Genomic DNA, 15,884 nt, shown 5'->3' with positions numbered 1-15,884 from the left:
TTATTTCCTTACATAACTTATAATTCATGATCTATGATTTTCATCCAATATCTTGTCGATATTTGCAACTCCTTGTACCATTAGTCTTCTGTTGTACACACATGGAAGAGCCCACCCAGAATTATTCCAAATATATTTACTTTTTTTAACTCATTCACTTAATTACTAAGAACTATTTGAGAAAACTCCATAGTTCTGCCTCTTCAGCCTTCTGTCAGTCCTTCAATATACCGATAACTAATTTGTTCTTCTTCCTATACGGTGACTATTTAAAGTCCTTCCACTTTATTTTCAGACTTCTTAGGGTATTATCCCACCACTTTCAAATGTAAACACCTTTTCTACGTCAGAGAAAACAGAAACTAATACACTTTAATTACCTGATAATTTGTACCGTTAAACTACAATATCATTTTTCAGTATACACAAATAATTTTCTTATTCATACTCACTATACAATAAGAGTGAGTTTTTGTACATCAAGATGAATTCCTGACATGACTGGTATCCATTTCTCAAAATAGGCAATTTCTCTAAAAAAAAAAATATATATATATATATATATATTTATCAATTACCTCTGCCCCTATATCTCCAACCTCCTTTTCTCTATTGCCTTCTTCCATGCAGCATTTAAATGCGTTCAAGTCTAGTCTAAGGCCATGCTACCCTGAACAAACCCAATCCCGTCTAATTTTGGGAGCTAAACAGGGTTGGACCTGGTTAGTATTTGGATGGGAGACCACCTAGGAAGATCAGGTGCTGTAGGTGTAAAAAATAAAAAAAATTAAAAACATAAATAAAGAAAAAAAATAAGGATTGTAAGCTGACAAGGTCCTTGTGATCTGTCAAGTCAACCAAGGTTGCCTCCCTAAAAAATAAAAATAAAATAAAATAAAAATAAATGTGTTCAAGTCTACCTACTTTGGAACGACTCAAGGAAAATAATCTGACTGACCATATATTCCTCTAGATTCATGCTTTCCTTTGGCTATGCCACATATCTCTTCTCTACAGCATTAGTGACCCTCTTGAAAATAATTTTGCTCTGTTATCATAATTCACCCAATATACTCCTCAACACACCAAATCTAGTTTAATCGCCTTAATTTCTCCAATAACCGTTAGAAAATAATAACAGCACAGAATTTTCTTTTAATTGCAAAAAACACTATAATTCTTACTACATATTTGGAATCTCATCTGGAAGTATTAGCTACTCTCTTCCTTGAAATATCATTTTCTTTTAGATTCTACTCTATTGCTCTCATCTGTAATTTACTGCCTTTCTGTTTACATGTACAACTTAACCTTTTTCAATTTTTTTATTTCTTCACATTTATTTTAAAATTGATGCTCATTCTGAGTCCTATTTACATATCTTTACTGAGAAATATCCTTAATTCCATGTATTCATTTTCCATTTATAAAAAATACTCTTGCATATTGACTTCAATTATTTTTGTGGCCAAATTTAACCATTTTTATGTTTATAAATGTTCTCTACACCCACCAATATATGTTTAGAATGTGTCTGTGAGGGGGGATAGATATAGGGAAGGAAAAATGCTTGATGGTTGCTTGGAATCTGTAAAAGTTTAATATATACATGGCATTAGTATTATTTCAGTTTTTTAATGTTTATGTTGTAAAAAAAAACATAAAAAATACATAATTATTTTCTTTCCTTCTTCACAGTCCCTACATTAAGATACATCTTCAAGTTGCTAATAAATAATAGCTATGTGCATATCCCTATTTACATCATGATAAAGGAGAAAATATGAGGATGCACTTCATGTTTATACTCAGCCACATACTAGATGTGTGACCTTGGTTAAGTCATTTAATCTTGCTGGATTTCTTTTTAAAAGTAGGACTAAGGACCAAATGTTCCCTGAGGTAGTTTCAAGCTTATAAATATTTTGAATAACTGATCTTCACCATTTCTACATGTGTTTTCTAAGCACAGAGCTCTTGTTTACTTAATAGCTCTTCATATTTACATCAGCACCGCAGCGGTGCTTAAGAGCTTCTAAGAGCTGACAAAGAAACATGTGGATGCAAGTCCCAGAGTCCATTAACTTCAAATGAGTAGGTTTACTCTCAGCTGAAAGTTTGTGCTCAGACATTTCATCATCTCCCCCTTTACTGTCAACTGCCAGGATGCTTTGTGGTCATTTGCATAATTTAAACTGCTGTCTCTGACAATCCAAATGTTGTTTTACTTCATCTCTTGACTCTAATGTATAAACAAGCATATCTTTTAAGATTAGACCCAAATTAATTATAGTCTAACTCAATCAAAAGTAGGCTAACTTTTAGTATTGCTTTTGAATTAATTATTTTAGAGAAAACAAAAGGAATAAAGAAAACCTAACTTCTTGAGCACACATGCCCTACCTTTTCTTGAAATATATAGTCAATATTGCTTAATTAAATTTACTTTCAGGATCTTCATCTCTACTTCAGATATAGCAATAATGTAAGGAGTGTTACGCTCCTAGTTTGCTTTGGGTCATCTTTAAAATATACTTTAAAATAAATTTTAAGATCCAAATGAATTAAGAAAAAGCGCATATCAAAGGTACATCTGTGCTGTGCATTGGAGTAATTTACCTGAAAGCAGGTCACCTTGCCCCAAAAGGCAGGATAAATCACCAGCAAGTCTAATTTAATTCTTGTTTTTCTCAATCTCACTTCTTGTTCTTCTATAGTCTGACTCTATTTCTGGAATCCATTAAATGTTTTATATGTCATTTACTAGTGCCTGCTTCATTTCATATAATCTACATTAACCCAACTCTACTCGACAATTGAGCTTCTAAGAGAAAGCTCAGTTCATCATTAAAAAGCTGACCCAAAGGAATGGGTAAAAAGGCTTTTACATAATAAAACACTGAGCTCTGGCAATCACAACTTTTATTAACTGGCATACCCTAAAGAGCCTAAGCAAACATGAATGAGGAATTGATTTCCTTGGGTAATATTCCTAGATGCCCTAAGTAAAATTCTGTACTGAATAGTTGTCAGAAAAGACAGAAATAAACTTTTAATGTCTTACATTCTCTCTCTTTTTTTTTTTACTTCTAAAAAATGTATAGGGATTAGGATGATAACTTTGCATGTAAATACTAAATTATAAATGATGATTTGCAAATAAATTTGTTTGTCTAAGTCTAGATTTAAAAGGATTTGTGAAGTCAGTTTATTTTTTTCTTTTAAAATTTTCTCATCAAGTTAAGACTTCAGAGTACAAGAGGCTTCTCATGTGTTTCTATTTGACCTTAGGCTTAACTCTATGATAGTAATTATAGCATAGCACTATAATATGCTGTTTATTTTGTAGTTTTTGAGAGGAGGAATGCAGTTGTACCAGTTTCTGTATTCTGAATGCTTTGTCTTATTCAGTTTATTTTGAGACTGAGAGAAAGAAAAAGCTTTTAAAATATTTCCTTAGTATATGAATATTTGCTTACATTTTACAATTTATCAAACATGTTTGCATACATTATACCACCATATGCTTAGAAAATTTTGACATTTTGAAATTCGTCCCCCTCAGAAAATAGAAAACATATAGAAAATTTGAGTAGTCAGTTATATGTGCCTATATATAGTCATACAGGAATTTTGCAATAAATTTTAATAGGTAAGAGAAAATTAATTTATCATTTACCAAGAGATTTCTCAAGGATTTGAAGAAAACAAAGAAGCCCACAATTAAGTTAATCTAGCATCAAATATATTCAACTTCCAAAGTTCATTATAGATTTTGCTATTGAGGAAATAAAGTCACTACTTTTTTATCAGAAAAAGTAGCATTCATAAAAGTCACATAGCAGAGTGAAGATTAAAATCTATATAAGATTGTACATATCTCCATTGAATTTCTAAACTTTCATTGGTTAAAAAGCTAAAAATAAATTTGATGAAGGCCTTGCAGATAACAATTCAGCAAAAAATATACTAATCTCATTACCTGTGTAGTTACAAATGGCTTGTTATTTTTAGATAACTTTGGAAGATAAATTGTAAATAATTTAATTTACACAAACATGTAATATTAGTTTTGAGTTGTAGAAAACAGTTGACCCTTGAAAAACGCAAGCTTGAACAATGCTGGTCCAGTTATACACAAATATTTTTCAATAAATATAGAGTTGGCTCACTGTAGCCCCAGGTGTTTTGCACCTACAGATCCAACCAAGGATTGGATTAAACCAACTGAGAATCCAAAATAGTATTTCTACATATGGTTGTGAATCCACAGGTACAGAAGGCTGACGACATTGATCTATGTCATTATATATAAGAGACTTGAACATCTGCTAATTGCGGCATGCATGGTGATCCTTGAACCAATCCCCTACAAATACTAATGAACAACTGTTAAGTTTTGGGAGAGTCAAAAGTTACACACAGATTTTTGACTGCATGGTGAGGGGTGGTACCCCTAACCTCCATGTTGTTCACAGACCAACTTAATTAAAATTAAATTGCTCTAAATATAATTATTCCAAATATAGTAAATTTTGTAGTTCTGAACAATATGTTGTTAAAAAAAAGTAGAATTTTAGGTTATAAATGACCTTTTCTTTGCAAATAAGTAATGCAAGTACTTGTGGATATAAACAGAATAATTCTCAAGAATCCAGAAAATTTAATAGTAGATACCCTAATGAAGATACTGATAAATATTAAATTTTCATATTATTATTAGTCATATTTATAGATAGCCTGTTCTCAAATGGTTGAAAAATCTGAAAAAAATAAACATCAAAAATATACAGAAATAGAAATAAGTATTTTATAGAAACATACATGTAAGTTTTGAGTAGGTAAATTAATAGTCCATAGAAAACTATCTTATGAGCACTGCTTGTACAATAATTGTCTTCTACTTCGTGATATCATTGTTCACTGACTCATTAGAAATAATTACTGAATATTAATTCAAATTATTTGAACATTAATAAAAATCATATGCATTAAAATTTATGAAAGAAATATTCAGCTAAAATTGTTTTTGAGTTTCAAAATAAATAAGAGCTTCAGGTACTTCCTAAGTGAATACATTAAGTCATTTTATTTCTTAATAACACAAATCTTCCTATGGCATATAAATAATTATAGACTATATTTCAGAGATATATACAGTTGGTTCCATTTTCAGGTGGGTCTGAGAAAAGTAAAGAAATTTTCCATTAAGAGTGGGTGTGGTAGGTTTTCCTGCAATTTTGTTAACTTTGCAGAGCTTACCACTTCATCTAATAGTACCAGTAGTTCATAAATAATCCACAAGTGGTTACCTGCCAAGTAAGCTTTTTATCAGTTTTCAAACTGATTGGCATGACTCATGATAAAAGACTCTCTGCAAAATTAATGCTTAGAAGGAATTATTTTATTGATTGATTTTCAGCCGTTCTTTTCAGTTTATTTTTTCTAGATGTGCTCTTTTTAGAGCTAAAAAACTAAAATACAACTTCATAGAAGAATTAAAAAGAAGCATATTGAAGGATTTAGTGAACTAAAAGAACTTTCCTCATAAAGAAAATAAGCCCTACTCCTTAAAAATATAAAATGATAGGATTAGAAAATAGCTTATGTTTATTAGAGGTCACAACTGGGGGAGGCATGATTAAAAAACAAATAAATTACAATTTTATTCATTAATCCAGACTGAACAGGATGCTTTCAGATTTTAATACTTCTTTCTTAAAAATACTTGAACTGTTTGTATATTGCATAAGAATAAAAAAAAAATATTGTGTATGTTAGTATTATTGCGTATTTAACATTTTCTCAGGCCGAGATACAATTTATTTTCTTTTCTTTTCTTTTTCCTTTTCTTTTCCTTTTTTCTTTTCTTTTCTTTTCTTTTTTCTTTTCCTTCCCTTTCCTCTCTTTATTGGAATTTTAATATTTTACTTCCTTATTTTTTCCTACCATCGGATGTTTTTCTTTGTAATAATAACAAAGAAGATAAGTTATTTTGAAGTCCATGACTGAAACTTTGAGCCATGTATAAAAATGTGCTATTGTACTTTTTCACATTTATGTCCATAGGTCAATATCCATGTTCTACTATTGTTCCTCATATAAAAACAACTGGACATAAATAGAGAATGACTAAAAGCTAGATAAATATAAAAGTTTTATATTATGTATATGATATGAGTAAATTTAAGGATTCTAGAACATTTTAATAGACATCTCTTAAAAGGTCATGGAGGGGAATTAGTTCATTAAAATGGTGCCATTGATTAGGTAAATGTTCTGAAATTCAATCTATATAATACTTACATCATTCAACAGTAACCCAGGATTTTCCAAGCTCTGTGATAAATAACTTTGCATATCAAATAAACAGAAAGAGCCAAACTAGTTTGATTATAATGGTCAGTTAGAAGGAGCTTTCTTAAGATATTCATATTTCTACACTTTCTCTTGACAGAGAGTCAGCAAATGTTTTCTGTAAAGTGCCAGATAAGAAATATTTTCTACACTGTTGGCCATATGAACTCTTTCACAAATACTGTATACTGCTATTGTAATAGAAAAGCAGCCACAGGCATTAAGGAAGACAGGTGCAGTTGTGTTTCAATAAAACTTTATCTACAAATACAGGTCGTGGTCTGGATTTAACTGGAGAGCTTTAGATTGCCAATCCTGTTCCAGACCAACTGAATCAGTCTAGGGGCCCTTTGAATAAAGATTTTTAATAAGCAACATGGGTAATTCTCACGATCAGACATATTTGGGAAATATCAGGATAAAGTATATACACTGAATATGGCATATATCTTTAAATAGGCCTCTGTTTATGCAAAGGAATTAGTCAAATATACTTCTAAATGTTATACAATATGAAGATATTATGTTTGCAGATGTGAAATCCAGTTACAAAGACTCCGAAGAGATTGAGTGGATCAGTAAGAGAATGCTGTACTATCTTGGGACATGCAAATCTTTAACGTTTTGTTTATTTGGATAGAACATAAAGCACTTGATATCATCAAAAAGGCAGTAATGGACAGAAAGGTGTTTCACAGGCACCGTATATTTTATTTCATGTGCATTAGTTCCTTTAACAGTATTCAGGAGTATAATCAAGCTTGAGAATCACTCTAAATTTCTGGTTTCCCCTGAAAAACCTAAAGTATTTAGCATCCTATGTGGTGCATTTTCAAAAAGCGAACTCACATGATGCTAAATAGTTCATTCTACTTTTAACAAAGTGTGTTTTCTCTGATTTGTTGAATCCCTACTTCACATACTTAACTCATTTGGGTTACCTGAACGTCCTGGTACATGTTTAATTTTAGTAACCTGCTTTACAGTTATTGTATATACATTTTACTCATCAGAAAGAGAAGAGAAGATCCAAGAGGAATTTTTTTAGGAGAAATGTAAAATGCTTGCTAATATTCAGAAAGATTTAACAGTTAGCAAATATATAATCTATTTCCAGAAAGTACTTATCAATTCACACTGATTATACATCAGTGTAATTTGAATAATTTAGTGTATGCATGCTTAGTATTACATTTTCCTATTACTCATATTCTAGAGCAATTTCATAAAGACTAAAATAAAACAAAACTGAACCAAACACTTTCCCAGGGCAGGTTAAACAAACTGTCATTAAACTTAAGTAAATGGAAAAATTCCTCTGTCCTTTAGACATGCTATGTTTCTTACTGAAACTAATAAATAAGATTAACTTGAAGATATTTTAAGCATATTTTATAACATTATATTTTTAATGTGAAATAAGAATGAAGGGCTGTTTGAGATCCAAGGTCATAAAACTCAAACCTCAAAAATATGAAGCAATGGAATTTAGGAGTAATAAATAATTTTTAAAAGTCAGTACCTGAATATAATCTTACACGTGACTTGATGGTCTCAGATACTTTTTCCAGATTTTGAATTGTGCTGCTTTAAGTTCTATTCTAGTCTTACTGGAAATTTCTTTTATCTTCCCATATCTACCTACTTTAATAATTAATAATGCACTTTTCAAATGAAAGAAAATTTTGAGACATATTAACATATTTATTCTATTAATAGGTTCACCAAACATCAGAAAAACATATTTTTAGGCAGACTTTCTCTAAGATATCATTAGAAATATAGCCTCTATTTGATAGAGATTAATGCTGTGTCATTTTAAAAAAAAAAAAAAAACTTAAATTGTTCAACACAAGTTCACAGGTAACACACATATGTCCATATGTATTAGGAAGATTTATTTTCTTCCAGAATGGGGATCCTCTTCAGTACATCTACAGAGATATAGTTAAACCTATAGACCAAATCCATTTCCACTGTTTGCTATTATGTAGAAATAAATTAGAAATCTGCTTATATGTTTTAAGTTGCCTTATATCATTCATGATGGCTCCCATTCCAAAATTAATTTGCCATTTGACATTCATTAGACATACATTCATTTGTGGTTAAAGACAAATATCGTATGATTTCACTTATATGTGGAATCTAAAAAGCAAAATAAATGAACAAACAAAACAGAAACAAACTCATAGATACTGAGAACAAACTAACAGTTGCCCCGTGAAAGGGGAGTTATGAGGGGTGGGTGAAAAAAGGGGAAAAGATTGACAAGTACAAATTGGTAATTACAAAATAGTTATGAGGATGTAAAGTATAGCATAAGGAATATACTTAACAATATTGTAATAACTATGTATGGTATCAGACGGGTACTAGATTTTTTTAGGTGATCACTTTATAAATTATGTAAATGTCTAATCATTAAGTTGTATACCTAAAACTAATATAATATTGTATGCCAGCTATAACTGAAAAATAATAAACAAATTAAATGAATAAACAAATAAATAAATAAATAAATAAATGTTCACTGGCCAAATAAAGAATAATCAAAGCTTAGACTTATAAGTTACCTTATAAACCAAGAGCTTTAATATTGTCCTGAATTTAGGTATTATGCATATAGTAGAAGATAGAATATAGAACCAACCCCAAATTTTAAAGTACTTCCAAGTATTACAGTAAGTTTTTTGAATTACACAATTTCTGATATACAAATATAAGCACAGCTTCATATCTATCTATGTATCTACCTACCTATTTACCCATTTTATCCATCTATATGAAATAACTCTGTAAGTAAGATGAATAAATAAAGTTTTAGAACTCTTTCATATAACATTTACTTGTCTTTGCACTGTCCGAATTGGCTACATTAGAATGAACAATGCTTACTATTTATAACAGCCAATTACTCATATTTAACCTGTAAGATATCATTAACAGTGTTACAATGCTAAGTCAACCACATTCATTATTCAATAAGATAGTAAACTTGGCTATATAAATCAAGATAAGATTTATATATGTCTCTTTGGAGGTATGAGATGAAATAATAAGATTGTTAAAAGACTAAAAATAGCTGAATTCTATATTTTTTAATCAGCATGGATAAAAATTGCATATTTTCTATTCAGAATAAATGATCAAATCACTAATTTCAAAGTATTTTATTGTTAAACTATTGTTTAAAAAATAATATTAAGATAAGTATCCTGCCAAAGGTGTTTCTCCAATTTGATAGAAGACTATAAATAAATATTAACAGAGGATTAAATTTTCTCTCATTTAGAATTGCCCAATTGTGGTATTTAGATCTAAGTGCCTAAGTTTTTCTTCGTATAAATACAAAAATTCCAGCATGCATGACTCTTACCATGTTGTGTATGAGTGAGTCTGTGTGTAAGTGTATCTGTGTGTATGTGGGAGTAATTTATCTAACTTTTAAAAATGCTTTATAATTAATTGATAGTTCATAGAGATGTGTAGTCTGGTAATTTTCTGCTCCATAGAGTCACACTGAAGCCAATTCAAACTTTTTTTCATAGTTACATAGAGATTTTAGGTGGATTTGTTTATTAATTGATATGTAGATATTTTACTTCTTATCTCTACTAGATTCTCTATAAAGAAGAATTCAATGTCCTTTTAAAATGAACCAAAAAACATTTTTTCCTATCATAATCATGTTCCTCCCAATTAAATCCTAAAGTCTTCATTTAGAAAGAAAAAAATTGCAGAGAATTCCAACCAGTTAATTCCTGATTTTGACCATTGTGGGGAGAATTATTACCTCCTCCCCGGTGGATGTAGGGCCCCAGATTGACATGACTCTTATTGGAGATTCCTGAAATGTCTGAGTAATTCAACTGGGGATCTTTCCAGGCAAACTCTCACTTATGAAACAGAGTAGAATTACAGTCTGGGGAGATTTAAATGCAGATCGTCATTCCTCAGAGATTTCTCTTGGCTAAAAGCATAAATGCGATTCAGCATTCAACAGTTTCTCTTCTTCAGACTAATCTGTTTACTTCCATGTGGGTGGGCTTAAAACCAAATCTAAAACCTGAAATTGTTTTGTCATCAATGTTAACTGTCAGAGGCTCTGTCTACATGAAGCCAGAACTGCCAGATGGAAAATGCAAAGTAACATCTATCATCTAAACATTTTTCTTTTCTAATGCCAAGCATGTAGATACTTGGAAACAACATCATGGTTGACCGAATGCTTTATTTTTAATCTCGATGTTTTGGCATCGTATAGATGCAACTTCAGCATGTAACTTCCCAGACAAAATTCCTAGATCTGCACAATAGTAGATATATTTTTTAAAAATTTCACTTAAATGTAATATATGTGTGTATATGTGTATTAAAATCTTCCGTGAATAATGCATTATGTTGAGTACTATAGGAGATATTATGCTGAATGAATAACCATAGTTGAAAGTAAAAAGTAATCACGAACATGCACAAATAACTAAAATTATTAGCCTATGGTGATTTGTAATATTAAAACACACACACACACACACACACACACACTCACTTTACTTAAGGCAAAGAAGGGATTCATATGGCAGAGCAGACAAAGAGGAGATCTAGAGAGGCCTCAGGGAGAAGTGGATTAGTTTTGAAAATTAAAAATGACCAATATATCTTAATAAGGATTATAAATATCAATAACATTTGAAGTATAAAATGTATAAAAAGGGGTCAACAAACCCTGGTTATCGACCAAATCTAGAGTGCTGTATACTTTTGTAAATACAGGTATATGGGAACACAGCCTTACTTACTTGTTTGCTTATTGTTTACTTATTGCCTCTGGATACTTTAGTACTACTTCACTGATCTACAAAGCCACAAATATTTAATATGCAGGCCTTTATAGATAAGAATATTTCAAGAAGCAGGGGAGAATACAATGTGATCGGCACAGAGGGTGCATGCTGCTAATGTCAGTGCTTTGGAGTAGGAGGCATTAGTCACATAAGACTGGAAAGAAATTTCAGTCTAGAAGGTTTAGATGTCAGGATAAAGGCAAAATATTATTTAATATAAATAGATTAGGCATATACTTTTGATACATAATCAGTGCCAATGTCTGGAATTGTTTGAGGGCTGAAAGTAGTCCAAGTATTCTGCATACTGTTTCGGTATTTCATTACCTTATAGATAACCCTATTTAATTAAAATTTGATGCCAATGGTTTTAGAAAACAAAGTAATTATGATATTATTAATTACAACTTATTCTTCTTGCAAAACCAACTACTAATGTTTCAGACATCAATATAATTTATTATCTAAGAATGGTGATTCCAGGGTCTCTTGCTTGAGATTTGAATGTATGAACGGCTTTGGGAACAATACATAAATGTTGATGACAGGTTTCCTGTTCAAAATCAGGGGAATAATGACAACTCTTCTTTCATGGTATTGTTGGCTGAATTAAATGTGTTGTTACAAGTAAATCATTTAGATAATAGTTATTATTGTTGTGATTATGCTTGTTATTTAATTGAGTCATAAATGTGTTATACTTTAAAATAAATTTCAAGCATTATATTTTTTTATTCGTCATCTCAGTTCAGCAATGTTTTGAGGGTTAAAAAACTGGGGATATTTTTGCTGAGTATAGATAGAGTGCTGTATTTCTAAATACACCTGTTATTTATAAATAACAATTGCAACCTTATAAACCTATTTGATATTTACCTTTATTGTATTGCTTTGTTGTTGCTTGACTACTGTGATAAAGGCCTAAACAATGAATTAACTTTGTTTCTGTCTTTCATATGTTCTGAGTGTTCAAATTCTGTTATGATAAAATCTAGATGGGTATCAGAGCAGAACTCTTCTATTTTTTTGTCGATCTCCACACACTAATCTATTCTCAGTTATGTGATGATTGGCATCTGAAATTTTTAGAGGCTAGGATAGGAGCCCCTGGGAAGATGGCAAATGCAAATATATAACTTAAACTTTATAGTGGGGGGTTGCCATCATCCCATATAGCTGTTTTTCCAAATTTAGTCCACAAATTGAGAAGAAAGAAATTTACCTTCAGAGAAAAATGAGAAAGTAAAGAGGATTGAGATGCTATTACAAGGGGCTGGCCCTCATAGTAAGAATGTTCTCCCCTTTGAAAAACAGAACATTTTTAAAGAGATGATTAAGAATACGAACATTGGTGTTCTGTGTTTCTTATTGGAGGTTTGTTTATTTGCTTTTTGAAATACGTCCAAATGCTGCATGGGTCCTAAAAGTTTTGTCATTGTGTTCACAAATCTATCACCTCTATCTAGAACAGTGTCTGATACATAGTACACACTGAATATAAACACCTTCAGGAATGGTTTCTGCATTTTAATTTAAGATTGCTGTTTATCTCTCACATGACATCTTTTTTAATTAAAAAAAATGTAAAGAGCATATCTATACCCATCGAAGACAAGACTCTGGAATTTCAATAACTTTCTGTCATTCTCATCGGTCAAAACAAGTCACATCATTATTCTTCCAGTAAAGCGCAAATGTATTGTTTATTCTAGAGACAATGAGATCAGCTAAAATTCACAGGTTTTAATACTAATGCAGTAAAGAAAAACCAATATAGGGAAACAACCAACACTCTGTGCCACAATGATTTTGCATTTAAAAATTCAGCTATAAAACAAATATTAATCCTATTTTTCTTATGGAATAGACATTAAGAGATCTGGGCAAAGTATTTTATATGTTATATGTTTGATAAAACAATGTATTTCTGCTTAATGGTAAAATAGCCAAATAAGTAAATGCAAGTTTTTAATGAATAGTTATTTTTAATTTTCTTTTTTGTATATATTTCAGAAATATAATACTTTAGGAAATATATTACATCATTTCAAATACTAAAGAATAATTATGTCTTATTTTGATCATTGCATTGTGTTTCCATGAAATTTACATTAGTGCAAATGTGTGTATGTCTTTGAGATGATATCTTTTAAAAGCTAAAAATCTTAAACTATCTTTTTTCTCAAAAAAATCATGAAAATAATTAATCGTTTGAAGGAACTTGATCAAATCCCATGTAATATAAATAATTAAGGTGGAGAGAATAGTGAATATAAAATGTATCATGTAAAAATTAAGTGATGCATGACTATATATATAAAAAGTAAATGAGTTAGTCTGAAAGTAAATCAAGGCTTGTTTGTTAGAGCTTCTCTGAAATGTAAAAACAAACAAAAATATGTTTTTTTTTTTAAGAACTGATAACTATATATACATATAAAGTATTTTTGTTTTAAAAAGGTTTATTTTTTCCTGTAATTAAAAAGAACTAAAAAAAAAAAACATTTCTATGTAAGCAATTTAACAACTAAGTCAAGTAAGTTTAAATGAGTCAACCCAAATAACGCATACAAATATCTAATAACTAATTCAGCTCATGTGAAGAGATCAAATAGGGAATTTTAATTTAATATAATCAATTTTATGAACAACATTGTAAGTTTTTCACAATTTGAATTTTACCAATACTAAACTTCTTTAATCTATAACATTAAAGAAAAGTGATCAAATATAAAGCTGGTTTGTGGTATTTAAGCTATTTATAGAATTTAAAATAATAGATATTGAGTGAAATATCCCATGATAAACATGAGAACAGAAAAGAAAATTTGGAGAGTACAGCTGAGCAGGCAGTGAAAAATACATACAAGTCAGTAAACCACCTAGTTAAAATAATAATGAGTGATAGGACTGTCAATATCATCTAGTCTTTTACATATTCCTCTCTGCATTAATACTTTTTGCTCCAGAAATGTAATTGGTCTATATTTTTACAATAATTGAAAACATTTTTAAAAAGACCACAACACTCAAATTTTAGGAGGCCAATGCCTTATTCAATAGGTGACTGGGGCTTCTACAGCACTCATATTTTAAATGGGCACTGAAATCAGTCTCTTGTATGACAAGGGTGTACCAAAAATATATAATGTTCTAATTATTTTAAATGTTTCTTTATATATGTGAGAAAAAAAGGAATCAAGAAAATTTTTCAAAAACAAAGAGAAAGTGTATTAGTATATTGAGAGGAGCACGTGTTCCCAGAGTCACCAAGGCACTTTAGATAGTGAATACTACTAATACTTTTGCTGGAAGAGCCAGTGCTAACTGGGTCTGTCCTTGGATAACTAAAATATAATGTCATCTTCACTTTATTCCATGCTTCATGTTTTCTTTTTGTAGAACTTTCCTACAGTAACAATCTTGGTCTTTGATGGAGACAAATTAGACATGAGTGAGATTCTTCTGGATGTAAAATTCTTCTGGGCCTCAAATCTGTAGAGAGCATGTATACCCTGGCCTGCCCTCTGCCCCATGGTAGAAGCTACTTTGGGTTTTTCTCCTTTGCCAATGACTAGAAGGATAAACCTGACTAATTAAGGGGTATTCATGAACTCACATATCCATAATTATGTTATAATCTCCAGATCAAGTTGTGAATAATTAAGTTGACATTTTTATCTCTATGCGATTTACTCTTTCTTTATCAATTGTTTCCAAATCCAGATGGGGGTAGATAAGGAAGAAGAAGGGATGTGTTGGTATTTACTCTCTCACCCCAACATAACTTAATTGTTTTTAAGGTAACTTTGAACAACATCAGCACTATCCGAAAGTACAACAATGCATAACATTGCACAATAACATGTGCATGTGTGTATGTGTATACTACATACATATCATAGCAAAGTAAAGCTAGTCACTGGTAATTTAGTAATTATACTGAACTATCTTTAAGTAGATGCCCTAGATTTATCTCATATACTTCCTTGGGGGGACTCTTCTATCATATCACAATTTTCCTATATCAGGGCCTTTGCAAATATTATGTTTTTCTTGCCAGGAGTTATCTTATTTAAATCTATGAATGTTTCTCATTTCATTCAAGTCTCTTAGCAAATGTCACCTTCTCAGAAAAAACTTCTTGAACTGGTAAATAAAACATGTCATCCAATTGACAACACCTTCACTTCTTAAGCCCTTTCCCTTTCTGATTTAATTTCCTTCATAACTCTTAAGTCATGATAAAATGTATCATGACTTAAGAGTTATGAAGGAAATTTTATGTATCATTTTTTAACCTTTCTTACTAAAAAGACTTTGTCTTGCACTGATCTATGCTCAGAGCTGAGAAGAGCAACCAGTATATTTTGGGAACTTAATAAAAATGTCTAAGAAAAAGAACTAAATGTTGTGAAACAGCCATGTACGTAAAGGGAGGTAAATGTAACACACTACAACTATAAGAGAGAGAAATTGTATTATGCAAGGTTTTGTTTGAATTGAATGACATTGTTTTTACTCAAAATACATTTACTTGTTTGGTAAAATATACAAGTGACTTAAGAGCCTTAAAACACAGTTTTCTGCTTACCAGACAGCTTAATCTTGGGGAAGCATATAATTCCATTTTCATTATGAGAAAACTTGTCCCTTCGAAGAGTGAAATTAACTTCAGTT

At 30.5% G+C, this 15,884-nt stretch overlaps 1 pseudogene; it reads left to right on the top strand.

Annotated features, from left to right (window-relative positions):
- The first annotated feature begins 652 nt into the window (after positions 1–652).
- On the top strand, positions 653–771 carry LOC120582949 (uncharacterized; annotated as a pseudogene).
- Positions 772–15,884: the final 15,113 nt, after the last annotated feature.

This window comes from Pteropus medius, unplaced genomic scaffold (assembly GCF_902729225.1).
Source record: "Pteropus medius unplaced genomic scaffold, Ma_sr-lr_union100, whole genome shotgun sequence".
Classification (NCBI taxonomy): Eukaryota; Metazoa; Chordata; class Mammalia; order Chiroptera; family Pteropodidae; genus Pteropus; species Pteropus medius.
This window is presented reverse-complemented; position numbering and strand designations above follow the sequence as displayed.